Raw genomic sequence first — 13,394 nt, 5'->3', positions numbered from 1 at the left:
TTTAGTTAGTTATTCTCCCCAACCAAGAGATCGGGACTTTAGAGTAAGTCGCAAGATCAGTATTTATCTTATGTTTTAATCTATATTTATTTTAAGCGAGTGCTGTGGTATCAAAGCTAATTCTATACCCAGCAGAGCTGGGCGGTACGACCAAAAAATGTGTATCACAGTATTTTTGTAACTTATGGCGGTTCCACGGAATATAATAATATTTCTCCCCCCCCCAAAAAAAAAAATCATGTTACCTGCGATCGCTGTTCTGCTTCTCCCCACCCCAATTAATAATCAGCCCAGCACTGCGCTGTCCCAATCGGGGAACTAATCACGTCACCCGCAAGCGCTGCCTTCCTCGTCCTCCTGTATGTTGCGGGCCGCCGGTGCAGGAAATCTGTACTGTACGCTGTATCCCTATGCCCGGGCTGCAAAAGATAAACAAAATAAACTTTATCTCGCCTTCCTACGTCTGCCTCACGCTCTTCCTGGGAATGGGGACGTCGGAGAGCCGTCAGCCTATCACCGGCCGCAGTGATGTTCCGCCTCGGCCGGTGATAGGCTGAGCTCACTGTCATGTAAGGAGGCGGCCAGAGCTCCTTACATGACAGTGAGCTTAGCCTATCACCGGCCAAGGCAGAACATCGCTGCGGCCGATGATAGGCTGACGGCTTTCCAAAGTTCCCTTCCCCAGAAGCAGGTGAGGCCGGTACCTGACCAGCGGGACAAGGTGAGTTTTAGTTTATTTTGTTTATCTTTTGCAGCCTGGGCATAGGGATACAGCGTACAGTACAGATTTCCAGCGGCCTGCAACAAACAGGAGGATGAGGAGGGCAGCACTTGCAGGTGTCATTCGAATAGTACCCCGATGGGGACACCACAGCGCTGGGCTGATAATTAATTGGAGGGGAGAGAAGCAGAACAGCGCTCGAGGGTCACACCTGATTAGTTCCCCGATGTGGGGACAGCGCAGAACTGGGTTGATAATTCATTCCCTCCCGAGGGGGAGGGGCCAAACCGGTATTGCGGTATGGGGAAAAATCGGGCAGGACAAAAATTTTGGTATTCCGTATACCGCCCAACACTAATACCCAGATATGTTTTGAGTTATTTACCCATATAAAGGAGTACTTATGTTCTAGTTTCTTTCTGGTGTCTTTGTTTATATTTAATGAAAGGGCTACTGATTTGGTTGTATTTAGTTTGTAATAGCTTAATCCACTAAAGCATGACAGCAAACTCATTAGACTGTAAAGATGCAACTGGGTCAGTGCAGGAAGTGAGGATGTTGTCGTCAAATAGATTTATTCCGTGGTCTCTGTGGCCTACAGGGATACCCCGTATCCCTGCTGAATCCCGCACTTGTTGAGCCAACGGCTCTATCGCCAGGGTGAATAACAGAGGAGACAGGGGGCACCCCTTTCTTGTACCATTTGAAATACTGAACCTCCTTGAAATTATACCTCCCAAACATACCCTTATACAAGGCTCAGAATAAAGGGCCATAATTGCTGTGATTGTCCCTAAGGGGAACCCAAATTTCCCCAATACGGACCTCAAATATCTCCAATGCACACGGTCAAATGCCTTCTCCGCATCCAACCCCAATAGTAGAGAAGGCATTCAACCGCACCTCACTCCATCGATGAGATTCAAAAGACATTTAGTGCCATCTGCCGATTGGCGCTCTTTTATAAATCCTACCTGGTCTGTATGAATTAATTTAGGCTGTACTTCACTTATCCTAGCTGCTAATACTTTGGCATATAGCTGAATATCCTAATTTAATAAAGATATTGGTCTATAATTAATAGTAGATCTCAAATCTTTCTTTGGGTATTATCACTGCTGCTTCTAACATTTCACCCATTACAGATCCTGTCTGTGAAATTTCATTAAATAGATCTGTGATGTATGGAGAGAGTCTACCAATATGCGTTCTATAAAATTTGCTTATTAGGCCATCTGGTCCTGGTTCCTTCGCTAATTTTAGTAGCCGCACTTGTTTGTTTGTTTCGTGAATGGTTAAGGTTAAGGTCTGCTATAAAAATTCATTTATCAACTCTATAGAAGGCTGTACAGTTTTAGAATCTTCTTTTTAAATTGTAAAGTTTTTCATAATAGCTAGCAAATGCCTCTGCCACCCCTGTCGTATCGTAAACTCTCGTACCTGTAGGTAATGTTTTATATAGGGGATTCTATTATGGTTTCCCCTCTTTTGGATTCGTCTGTCCAAATAGGCTCCTGGTCTATTGGCCAGCCAATATCTGTCTAATTTTCTATTTCTCAATGCTATATCAAATTTGTAGAGATCCATATTGTACAATTCAGTCGTAATATTTGTAATGCGTATTGATATATTGCTATTGTAGGGAATCTTGTTTCTTCTGTGAAGGTCTTTCAATTCTAGTAGTAGTGCTGTTCTTTTGGCTTGGGTTTCTTTTTTATGAAAAGCAGTCTGACTATTTGGCCCCTTACTGACTCTTTAACCCCTTCACGACGAGCGACGTACATGTACGGCGCCGCGAAGTGTCACTTGGCGTGCGGCGACGTACATGTACGTCGCGGGGTTCCGGGAGCGCCGCGTCACCGGTAGCGGTGATCGGGCCGGGATGACTGCTGTTATCTAACAGCAGGCATCCCGGCACATCGCCGAGGGGGGTCCTGAGACCCCCCCCCCCCCCATGACCGCGATGCGCGCAAATCGCAGGTCAATTCAGACCTGCGATCTGCACGATTCTGGGTCATACGGGTCACTGGTGACCCGGAAAATAAGAGTGATCGGGTGTGTCCGAGACACCCTCGATCCCCCTAAAGGGATAGGAGTTTGGCAGGGGTGCCACCCCTCCTATCCCTGCTATTGGTCGGCCGAGCGACCGACCGTTAGCAGACCGGGGGAGGGGGGGGGGGGGTTAAAGTTCGGTTCCCCGCTTTGCCCACCTATCGGTGTCCGGGTAAAACGGGGGAACCGTCCAGGGAAGGTCGGCGCCGAAGGTCCCTACCTGGATCCCGGATCCCCGTTCGCGATCCTCCCCCACGAGCGGCGGTGGCAGCAATACTTCCGGGTCCTGCTAGGTGAGTTGTTGCCTAGCAACATCCGGAGGGCCACAGTTTACAGTGGTCTCTAAACCGTGGCCCTCAGATGTTGCAAAACTACAACTCCCAGCATGCCCAGACAGCTTTTTGCTGTGTGGGCATGCTGGGACTTGTAGTTTTGCAATATTTAAAGGGGTTCAGGTTGTAGATCACTAAATGGTCTCAAACTGTAGCCCTCCAGATGTTGCAAAACTACAACTCTCAGCATGCCCAGACTGCAGTTTGCTGTCTGGGCATGCTGCGAGTTGTAGTTTTGCAACATCTGGAGGGCCACAGTTTTGAGACCACTGGACAGTGATTTACAACTTGAACCCCTCTAAATCTTGCAAAACTACAACTCCCAGCATTCAGGAACAGCATAAGGCTGTCTTGGCATGCTGGGAGTTGCACTTGCGTGCCTCCAGCCGTTGCATAACTACATCTCCCCTTCCGCAATCAGTACATGCTGGGAGTTGTAGTTTTGCAACAGCTGGAGGCACACTGGTTGGAAAATACGGAGTTAGGTCATAGAACCTAACTCAAGGTTTTCCAGCGGGGGGGCGTCCAGCTGTTGCAAAACTACAACTCCCAACATGTATGGTCTGTCAGTGCATGCTGGGAGTTGTAGTTTTGACCCCCCCCCCTCCCATGTGAATGTACAGGCTACATTCACACTGGCGGCAGATTACAGCGAGTTCCCGGCTACAAATTTGAGCTGCGTCAAATTTTCCGCCGCAGCTCAAACTCCTAGCGGGAGGCTCTGTAATCCGCCGCCAGTGTGAATGTAACCTAAAAACACTACACTACACTAACATAAAATAAAGAGTAAAACACTACATATACACACGTACACTGCCCCCCGACCACCCCCCTCCCCAATAAAAATGAAAAACGTATTGTACGGCAGTGTTTCTAAGATGGAGCCTCCAGCTGTTGCAAAACAAAAACTCCCAGCATTTCTGGACAGCAATTGACTGTCCAAGCATGCTGGGAGTTCAGCAACAGCTGGAGGCACCCTGTTTGGGAATCACTGGCATAGAATACCCCTATGTCCACCCCTATGCAAGTCCCTAATTCAGGCCTCAAATGCACATGGCGCTCTCACTTTGGAGCCCTGTCGTATTTCAAGGCAACAGAATAGGGTCACATATGGGGTATCGCCGTACTCGGGAGAAATTGCCTAACAAATTTTGGGGGGCTTTTTCTCCTTTTACCCCTTATGAAAAGGAACAGTTGGGGTCTACACCAGCATGTTAGTGTAAAAAAATAAACATTTTTACACTAACATGCTGGTGTTGCCCTATACTTTTCATTTTCACAAGAGGTAAAAGGGAAAAACGCCCCCCAAAATTTGTACCGCAATTTCTCCCGAGTACGGAGATACCCCATATGGGGGCGCACAACAAGGCCCAGAAGGGAGAGTGCGCCATGTACATTTGAGGTGATTTGCACAGGGGTGGCTGATTGTTACAGCGGTCCTGACAAACGCAAAAAAAAAAAAAAAACACACCCACATGTGACCCTATTTTGGAAACTACACCCCTCACGGAATGTAATTAGGGGTACAGTGAGAATTTACACCCCACAGGTGTCTGACGGATCTTTGGAACAGTGGTCCGTGAAAATGAAAAATTTTGCAAAGCCCACTGTTCCAAAGATCTGTCAGACACCAGTGGGGGTAAATGCTCACTGTACCCTCATTACATTCTGTGAGGGGTCTAGTTTCCAAAATGTTATGCCATGTGGGTTATTTTGCTGTTCTGGCACCATAGGGGCTTCCTAAATGCGACATGCCCCCCGAGCAAAATTTGCTCTCAAAAAGCCAAATATGACGCCTTCTTTTCTGAGCATTGTAGTTCGCCCGCAGTGCACTTCAGGTCCACTTATGGGGTACCTCCATACTCAGAAGAGATGGGGTTATAAATTTTGGGGGGTCTTTTCTGCTATTAACCCTTGCAAAAATTTGAAATTTGGGGGGAAACCCACATTTTAGTGAAATTTTTTTAATTTTTATTTTTTTACATATGCAAAAGTCGTGAAACACCTGTGGGGTATTAAGGCTCATTTTATTCCTTGCTATGTTCCTCAAGGGGTCTAGTTTCCAAAATGGTATGCCATGTGTTTTTTTTTTTTTTGCTGCTCTGGCACCATAGGGGCTTCCTAAATGCGACATGCCCCCCAAAAACCATTTCAGAAAAACGTAGTCTCTAAAATCCCTTTGTCGCTCCTTCGTTTCTGAGCCCTCTACTGCGCCCGTCGAACACTTTACATAGACATATGAGGTGTGTCCTTACTCGAGAGAAATTGGGCTACAAATATAAGTATAAATTTTCTCCTTTTACCCCTTGTAAAAAATTCAAAAATTGGGTCTACAAGAACATGCGAGTGCAAAAAAATGAAGATTTTGAATTTTCTCCTTCACTTTGCTGCTTTTCCTGTGAAACACCTAAAGGGTTAAAACATTTACTGAATGTCATTTTGAATACTTTGGGGGGTGCAGTTTTTATAATGGGGTCATTTATGGGGTATTTCTAATATGAAGACCCTTCAAATCCACTTCAAACCTGAACTGGTCCCTGAAAAATTGCGAGTTTGAAAAATTTGTGAAAAATTGGAAAATTGCTGCTGAACTTTGAAGCCCTCTGGTGTCTTTCAAAAGTAAAAACTCGTCAATTTTATGATGCAATCATAAAGTAGACATATTGTATATGTGAATCCAAAAAAAAAAATATTTGGAATATCCATTTTCCTTACAAGCAGAGAGCTTCAAACTTAGAAAAATGCAAAATTTTTATTTTTTTTCATAAAATTTTGGGATTTTTCACCAAGAAAGGATGCAAGTTACCACAAAAATTTACCACTATGTTAAAGTAGAATATGTCACGAAAAAACAATCTCCGAATCAGAATGATAACTCAAAGCATTCCAGAGTTATTAATGTTTAAAGTGACAGTGGTCAGATTTGCAAAAAAGGGCTTCGTCCTAGAGGTGAAAATGGGCTCCGTCCTTAAGGGGTTAAAGGCGCACCACAGCATGGATGTTGAGGATACTGAGTTATTTATTTAAAAAAATTAGTCAATAAAAGCTGCTGTGGGCTCTTTAAATCTTTCCTTCAAAATTATATGAGGGCTCGCCCTCCACAGCCTTTTTGGAGTGCTAATACCAGCCTCTCTTAATGTCAGCATGGTCGGACCATGTTGTGGTTTTAATTTGACTGTAGTGCTGACTGTAATAGGGTTCTACTCGTAAGAAAATAAATTTGTGTATAAATTTTATACACATGTGAGAAAAAAGTAAAATCAGCTTCTGTCGGATGTTGAACCTGCCAAATGTCATAAAGGTCCTACTGAGAAATGATCTTTGTAAAAGATGTTGGTTCTTTTAAAAGTATTTTGGATGTAAAGTCTACTGAAGGCCAGACCGTTTTGTTAAAGTCTCCCATTACCGCCACATTATCTTTAGGGGAAAAGGCTGCTCTATTTAGTACCAAACGCAAGAATTTATCTTGCTTAGAATTAGGGGCATAGATTCCTATAAGCACATATTAAGTCCTATTGATTTTACATTTTAAAATCACATATCTGCCCTCCATATCAGTCTCTACCACTGGATCTTTTATTGATAGGGATTTATTGATTTATCAATGCCACTCCTTTTTTACCTGGAGCAGGTGTTTCCCTTTTGTGTGTATTGGAACTAAACCAAAAATGAGGCACAAAAGCAAATTGGACCCAAGAATGGGTTGGACAAAGTTATTGGCACTCTTTCAAAATTGTTTCGAGCATGTGATGCTCCTTAAAATTCACATGGGGCAAGTAACGGGTGTGGGCAATATAAAAAATCACACCTGATAAAAATCACACCTGATAAAAAGGAGAGAAGTTCACTTAGTCTTTGCGTTGTGTGTCTGTGTGTGCCACACTAAGCATGGACAAGAGAACTGTCTAAGGACTTGAGAACCAAAATTGACAAATAATATCAACAATCTCACGGTTACAAGTTAATCTCCAGAGATCTAGATTTGCCTTTGTCCACAGTGCGCATATCAAGAAGTTTCCAATCCATGGCACTGTAGCGAATTTCCCTGGGGTGGACGGAAAAGAAAAATTGAAAGGTTTCAACGCAGGATTGTCCGGATGGGGGATAAGCAGCCCCAAACAAGTTCCAAAGAGAGTTTGCGCTGACACTGATGCTCCCTGAGCCTGCAGGACAGCTTATCCACCATCCAGACTATCCTGCGTTGACACCTTTCATCAGTTTTTCTCTTCCGTCCATGCCCTGGGAGATTAGCTACAGTGTCATGGGTTGCAAACTTATTGATGATGTTGCACACTGTGGACAAAGGCAAATCTAAATCTCTGGAGATGAACTTGAGAACCAAAATTGTGGAAAAATAACAATCTCAAGGTTACAAGTCCTCAGACAGTTCTCTTGTCCTCTTTCTGTTGTCCATGCTTAGTATGGCGCGCACACACAGACACACAATGCAAAGACTAAGTGAACTTCTCTCCTTTTTATCTGCTTTCAGGTGTGACTTTTTTATATTGCTCACACTTGTTACTTGCCCCAGGTGAGTTTAACCCCTTAAGGACTAAGGGCGTATGGGTATGCCCGTGGGAATTTCGTCCCCGCCGCTAGCCGGTCGGGGATCGGACTGGGACACCTGCTGAAATCCTTCAGCAGGCATCCCGGCACATCGCCAAGGGGGGTCCTGAGACAGGCGATCTGGGGGTCCTCAATTCAGACCGTGATCTGCAGTGATTCCCGGGGCAAACGGGTTTCCGGTGACCCGGAAAATAAAGGGGATCGGGGCTGTCCAAGACACCCCAATCCCCCTGAAGGGATAGGAGGGAGGTTGCAGGGGTGCCACCCCTCCCTGGGATGTGGAATTCCTATCGCCCGACGCCCGTGACATGCAGTTTCGGGTGCTGGGCAGGTAAATTTTTCCGGCCCTTAGCCCGGCTTCGGGCAAGCAGGGCCGGACCTGACAATCGCTGCGGCGCTCTGCAGTCTGCAGTCTGTATGGAGCAGGCTTCAGACTCTGCAGCCCCCGGCTGTAAAAACTTTCGTCCTCTGAATGCAGAGCAGGGGGAGGGGAGATGAGAAGCTGTGCACGTCATCTCTCCCCTGCTCTGCCTTCATTCTCCCCATGCAGATCTGCGTTCTCTGCCTTCGCTCCACACAGCTCTAGCTTCGGAGAGCTGAGGGGAGGAGCGGACGCAAGTCTGCAGGGGGCGCAAGTTTCCAGCCAGCATGTGGCGCTCAGCAGTCCTGTATGGAGCGGGCTCCGGACCCCTGCCCGCTCCATACTCTGCAGCCCCCGACTGTTTTCAGCAGCCGGGGGCAGCCGCTAATAGCCAGCATGCAGCGATCGCTGCGGCCGGCTATTAACCCTTTTAGATCGCCGCTGACAGCGGCGTATAAAAGGGACCTGTGAATGCTAGCTGGTGGTCTAGTGGGGTGGATCGTCTCCTAGGACTGTATCCACCTTTTCTAGCCCACGGGAGCACCTGAAAGCTGAACTAATTTATGCAGGATAAGTCATCAACTGCCGAGCCGAGAAGTTTGTGACTAATCGAATTTACTGTAAGTTCGCTCATCTCTAGTATTTATGGCTATTATAGGGCAAGGAGGAAAAAAATCAGAGCGTAAAAGCGAAAATTGGCCCGGACAAGTGGATAGTCATGAGGGACAAGTAGATTTTGCTCCATTTTAGTCCTGCGAACTAGTAGTTTTTTAAATAAAATTTCCACACCCCTGCCTCCTATCCCTGCTATTGGTGGGTCAAAGGCGACCGACCAATAGCAGATCGGGGGCGGGGGGTTAAAGTTCAGTTCCCCCGTCCTGCCCACCCACAGTAGTGGAGAGCGGGGGAACAGACGGTGACTGGCACCGGAGGTCAATTACCATCGGCGGTGGCAGCGGGCGACGATCGGCAGGCGGTGATTACATGTGGCTGGCTCCCTGCTGCAGACTCCGAAAGCCGGTGAGTTGCCTAGCAACATCTGAAGGGCAACAGTTTGGAGACCACTGTACAGTGGTCTCTAAACTGTAGCCCTCCAGATGTTGCAAAACTACAACTCCCAGCATGCCCAGACAGCTGTTTGGGCATGCTAGTATTTGTAGTTTTGCAACATCTGGAGGGCCACAGTTTGGAGATCACTGTGCAGTGGTTTCTAAACCATGGCCCTCTAAATCTTGCAAAACTACAACTCCCAGCATGCAGGAACAGCAAACAGCTGTCTCACCATGCTTGTAGTTGTAGTTGCGTACCTCCAGCTGTTGCATAACTACATCTCCCAGCATGCCCTTCGGCGCTCAGTACATGCTGGGAGTTGTAGTTTTGCAACAGCTGGAGGCACTCAGGTTGGAAAATGGTGAGTTAGGTAACAGAACCTAACTGAAGGTTTTCCAACCAGTGTGCCTCCAGCTGTTGCAAAACTAAACTCCCAGCATGCACGGTCTGTCAGTGCATGCTGGGAGTTGTAGTTTTGCAACAGCTGGAGGTTTGCCGTCCCCCCACCCCCAATGTGAATGTACAGGGTACATGAAGCAGGAAACTCGCTGTAAACCCGCCCGTGTATATGTACCCTGTACATTCACATTGGGGGGCAAACCTCCAGCTGTTGCAAAACTACAACTCCCAGCATGCACTGACAGACCGTGCATGCTGGGAGTTTAGTTTTGCAACAGCTGGAGGCACACTGGTTGGAAAACCTTCAGTTAGGTTCTGTTACCTAACTCACCATTTTCCAACCTGAGTGCCTCCAGCTGTTGCAAAACTAAACTCCCAGCATGCACGGTCTGGTCCCCCCCCCCCAATGTGAATGTACAGGGTACATATACACGGGCGGGTTTACAGTGAGTTTCCTGCTTCAAGTTTGAACTTCAGCAAATTTTCCGCCGCAGCTCAAACTCCTAGCGAGAAATTCACCGTAAACCCCCGTCTGTGTGAATGCACCCTGATAACACAATATTTCAAGGAAACAGTTTAGGGCCACATATGGGGTATTTCTGTTCTTGGGAGCAATTGCACTACAAATTTTGGGGGGCTTTTTCTCCTTTTACCCCTTATGAAAAGGAAAAGTTGGGGTCTACACCAGCCTGTTAGTGTAAAAAAATTAAAAATGTTTACACTAACATGCTGGTGTTGCCCCATACTTTTTATTTTCACAAGAGGTAAAAGGGGGGGGGGGGTGAAAAGACCCCCAAAATTTGTAACGCAATTTCACCACATTACGGAAATACCCCATATGTGGACGTAACATGTTCTGCAGACTCACAACCAGGCTCAGGAGTGAGTGTGTACTATGTACATTTGAGGCCTGAATTGGTGATATGCAAAGGGGTGGCTGATTTTACAGCGGTTTTGGAAACTACACCCCTCACAGAACGTAACAAGGGGTATAGTGTGCCTTAATACCCCACAGTTGATTGACGAATTTTCGTTTTAAAGTTTGATGGGAAAATGAGAAAAAAATGAACTATAAAATGCTGGTGTTACCCTAAATTTTTCATTTTCAGGGAAAATAGGAAAAAAAGCCCCCCAAAATTTGTAACCCCATGTCTTCTGAGTAAGAACATACCCCAAATGTGGATGTAAAGTGCTCTGAAGAAGAGAAGGAGCGCCATTGGGCTTTTGGATAGAAAATTTGTCCTGAACTGAAGGCCACGTGTGTTTACAAAGCCCCCATAGTGCCAAAACAATGGACCCCCCCACATGTGACCCCATTTTGCAAACTACACCCCTCACAGAATGTTATAAGGGGTACAGTGAACATTTACGCCCCACAGGTGTCTGACAGATTTTTGGAACAGTTGTCAGTGAAAATGAACAATTCTATTTTTCATTTGCACAGGCCACTGTTCCAAAGATCTGTCAAACGCCAGTGGGGTGTAAATGCTCACTACACCCCTCACAGAATTTAATAAGGGATGCAGTTTCCAAAATGGGGTCATATGTGGGGGTCCACTGTTCTGACACCACGGGGGCTTTGTAAATGCTCTCTCCTAACAAATTCTCTCTCCAAAAGCCTAATGGAGCTCCTTCTCTTCTGAGCATTGTAGTGTGGCCGCAGTGCACTTGATGTCCACACATGGGGTATTTTCATACTCAGAAGAAATGGGGTTACAAATTTTGGGGGGCATTGTCTCCTATTATACCCCCTGTAAAATTTTTGGGGAAAAACCTGCATTTTAGTGATTTCCCCCCCCCCATTTACACATCAAACACCTGTGGGGTGTTAAGGCTCACTGTAGCCCTTGTTCCATTCCTCGAGGGGTGTAGTTTCCAATTGTCTTCTGCCATGTCGCTCCTTCCCTTCTGAGCCCTCTAGTGCACCCATGGAGCACTTTACATCCACATATCAGATATTTCCTTACTCAAGAGAAATGGGGTTACAAATTTTGGGGGATTTCTCTCCTTTTTAACCCGTGTAAAAATTCAAAAAATGGCTCTGCAAGAACATGCAAGTGTTAACAAAACAAAAAAATGAAGATTTTTTTTAATTTTCTCCTTCACTTGGCTGCTATTCCTGTAAAAAACCTAAAGGGTTAACAAACTTTCTGAATCTCATTTTGAATACTTTGAGGGGTGCAGTTTTTATAACTGGGTCATTTATGGGGTATTTCTAACATGAAAGCCCCTCAAATCCACTTCAAAACTGAACTGGTCCCTGAAAACTTCAGATTTGGAAATTTTCGTGGAAAATTGCTGCTGGACTTTGAAGCCCTCCGATGTCTTCCAAAAGTAAAAACCTGGCAACTTTTTGATGCCAACATAAAGTATACATATTGGGGGAGATTTATCAAAACCTGTCCAGAGGAAAAGTTGCTGAGTTGCCCATAGCAACCAATCAGATTGCTTCTTTAATTTTGCGCAGGCCCTTTTAAAAATGAAAGAAGCGATCTGATTGGTTGCTATGGGCAACTGGGCAACTTTTCCTCTGGACAGGTTTTGATAAATCTCCCCCATTGTATATGTGAATCAATATATCATTTGGAATTTCCTTTTTTCCTTACAAGCAGGGAGCTTCAAAGTTAGAAAAATGCTAAATTTTCAACATTATCATGACATTTTGGGATTCTTCACCAAGAAAGGATGCAAGTAACGAGGAAAATTTACCACTATGTTTAAAGTAGAGTATGTCGCGAAAAACATTCTCGGAATCAGAATAATCGGTAAAAGCATCCCAGAGTTATTAATGTATAAAGTGACAGTGGTCAGAATGGCAAAAAAGGGCTCAGTCCTTAAGGGGTTAAAGGAGCATCACATGCTTGAAACAATCTTATTTTTCCACAATTTTGAAAGGGTGCTAATAATTTTGTCCAGACCATTTATGGAGTTTGGTGTGACATTATGCCCAATTTGCTTTTTTTCCTCCCTTTTTTGGTTTAGTTCCAATAAACACAAAGGAAATAAACGTGTCTAGCAAAACATGTTACTGCAATCCTTTTCTGTGAGAAATACTTCATTTTCTTGAAAAATTTCAGGGGTGCCAACATTTACGGCCATGACTGTGTATGTGTGTATGTATGTGTATGTGTGTATGTGTGTGTGTGTGTATATAATTTTTTTTTATTTTAGTGTGTGTAAATAAATACTTTACTAATACTTTCATTTAGAATCTGGACATTTCCTAGCAAAGTAGCCTTATCTCTACTTGGTGTCGTTCTCTGCTTGTTGTTAGTGAATGAAACATTAATTTTACATTTTTGTTTCTGAAACTCATTAAAGGGGTACTCCGGTGCTTAGACATCTTATCCCCTATCCAAAGGATAGGGGATAAGATGCCTGATCGAGGGAGTCCCACCGCTGGGGACCCCCGTGATCTTGTACGCGGCACCCCGTTTATAATCAGTCCCCGGAGTGTGTTCGCTCCGGGACTGATTACCAGCGACTACAGGGCGGGCGGTGTGTGACGTTATAGCTGATAGCTGTCACGCCCCCTCCCGTAGGATTGCATTGAGGGGCGGAGCATGACCTCACACGGGGGCGTGACGTTACATGCCGCCTGCCCTGTAGTCGCCGATAATTGGTCCCGGAGTGAACACTCTCCGGGGACTGATTACAAACTGGGTGCTACGTGCAAGATCACGGGGGTCCTCAGCGGCGGGACTCCCTCGATCAGGCATCTTATCCCCTATCCATTGGATAGGGGATAAGATGTCTAAGCACCGGAGTACCCCTTTAAAACATTACTACAACTACTGCTAGGTTTCAGAGCTTTTCATTATGCAAAAGTTAGAATAAGTCAGAGTTTACATTTATGTCGGTGATCCATTCGGAACTAGGCCACAAAGTCAGTTCCAGTGACAAACTGACCTAG

The 13,394-nt window shown here is 45.5% G+C and overlaps 1 protein-coding gene across 1 annotated transcript in view; it reads left to right on the top strand.

Moving 5' to 3' along the window:
• Positions 1-13,394, top strand: part of LOC130368848 (uncharacterized) — a 109,837-nt gene that overhangs the window by 32,066 nt on the left and 64,377 nt on the right. The window lies entirely within an intron of this gene.

This window comes from Hyla sarda, chromosome 4, assembly GCF_029499605.1.
Source record: "Hyla sarda isolate aHylSar1 chromosome 4, aHylSar1.hap1, whole genome shotgun sequence".
Taxonomy (NCBI): Eukaryota; Metazoa; Chordata; class Amphibia; order Anura; family Hylidae; genus Hyla; species Hyla sarda.
The sequence above is the reverse complement of the archived record's forward strand: the minus strand, read 5'-3'. Positions and strand labels throughout refer to the sequence as shown.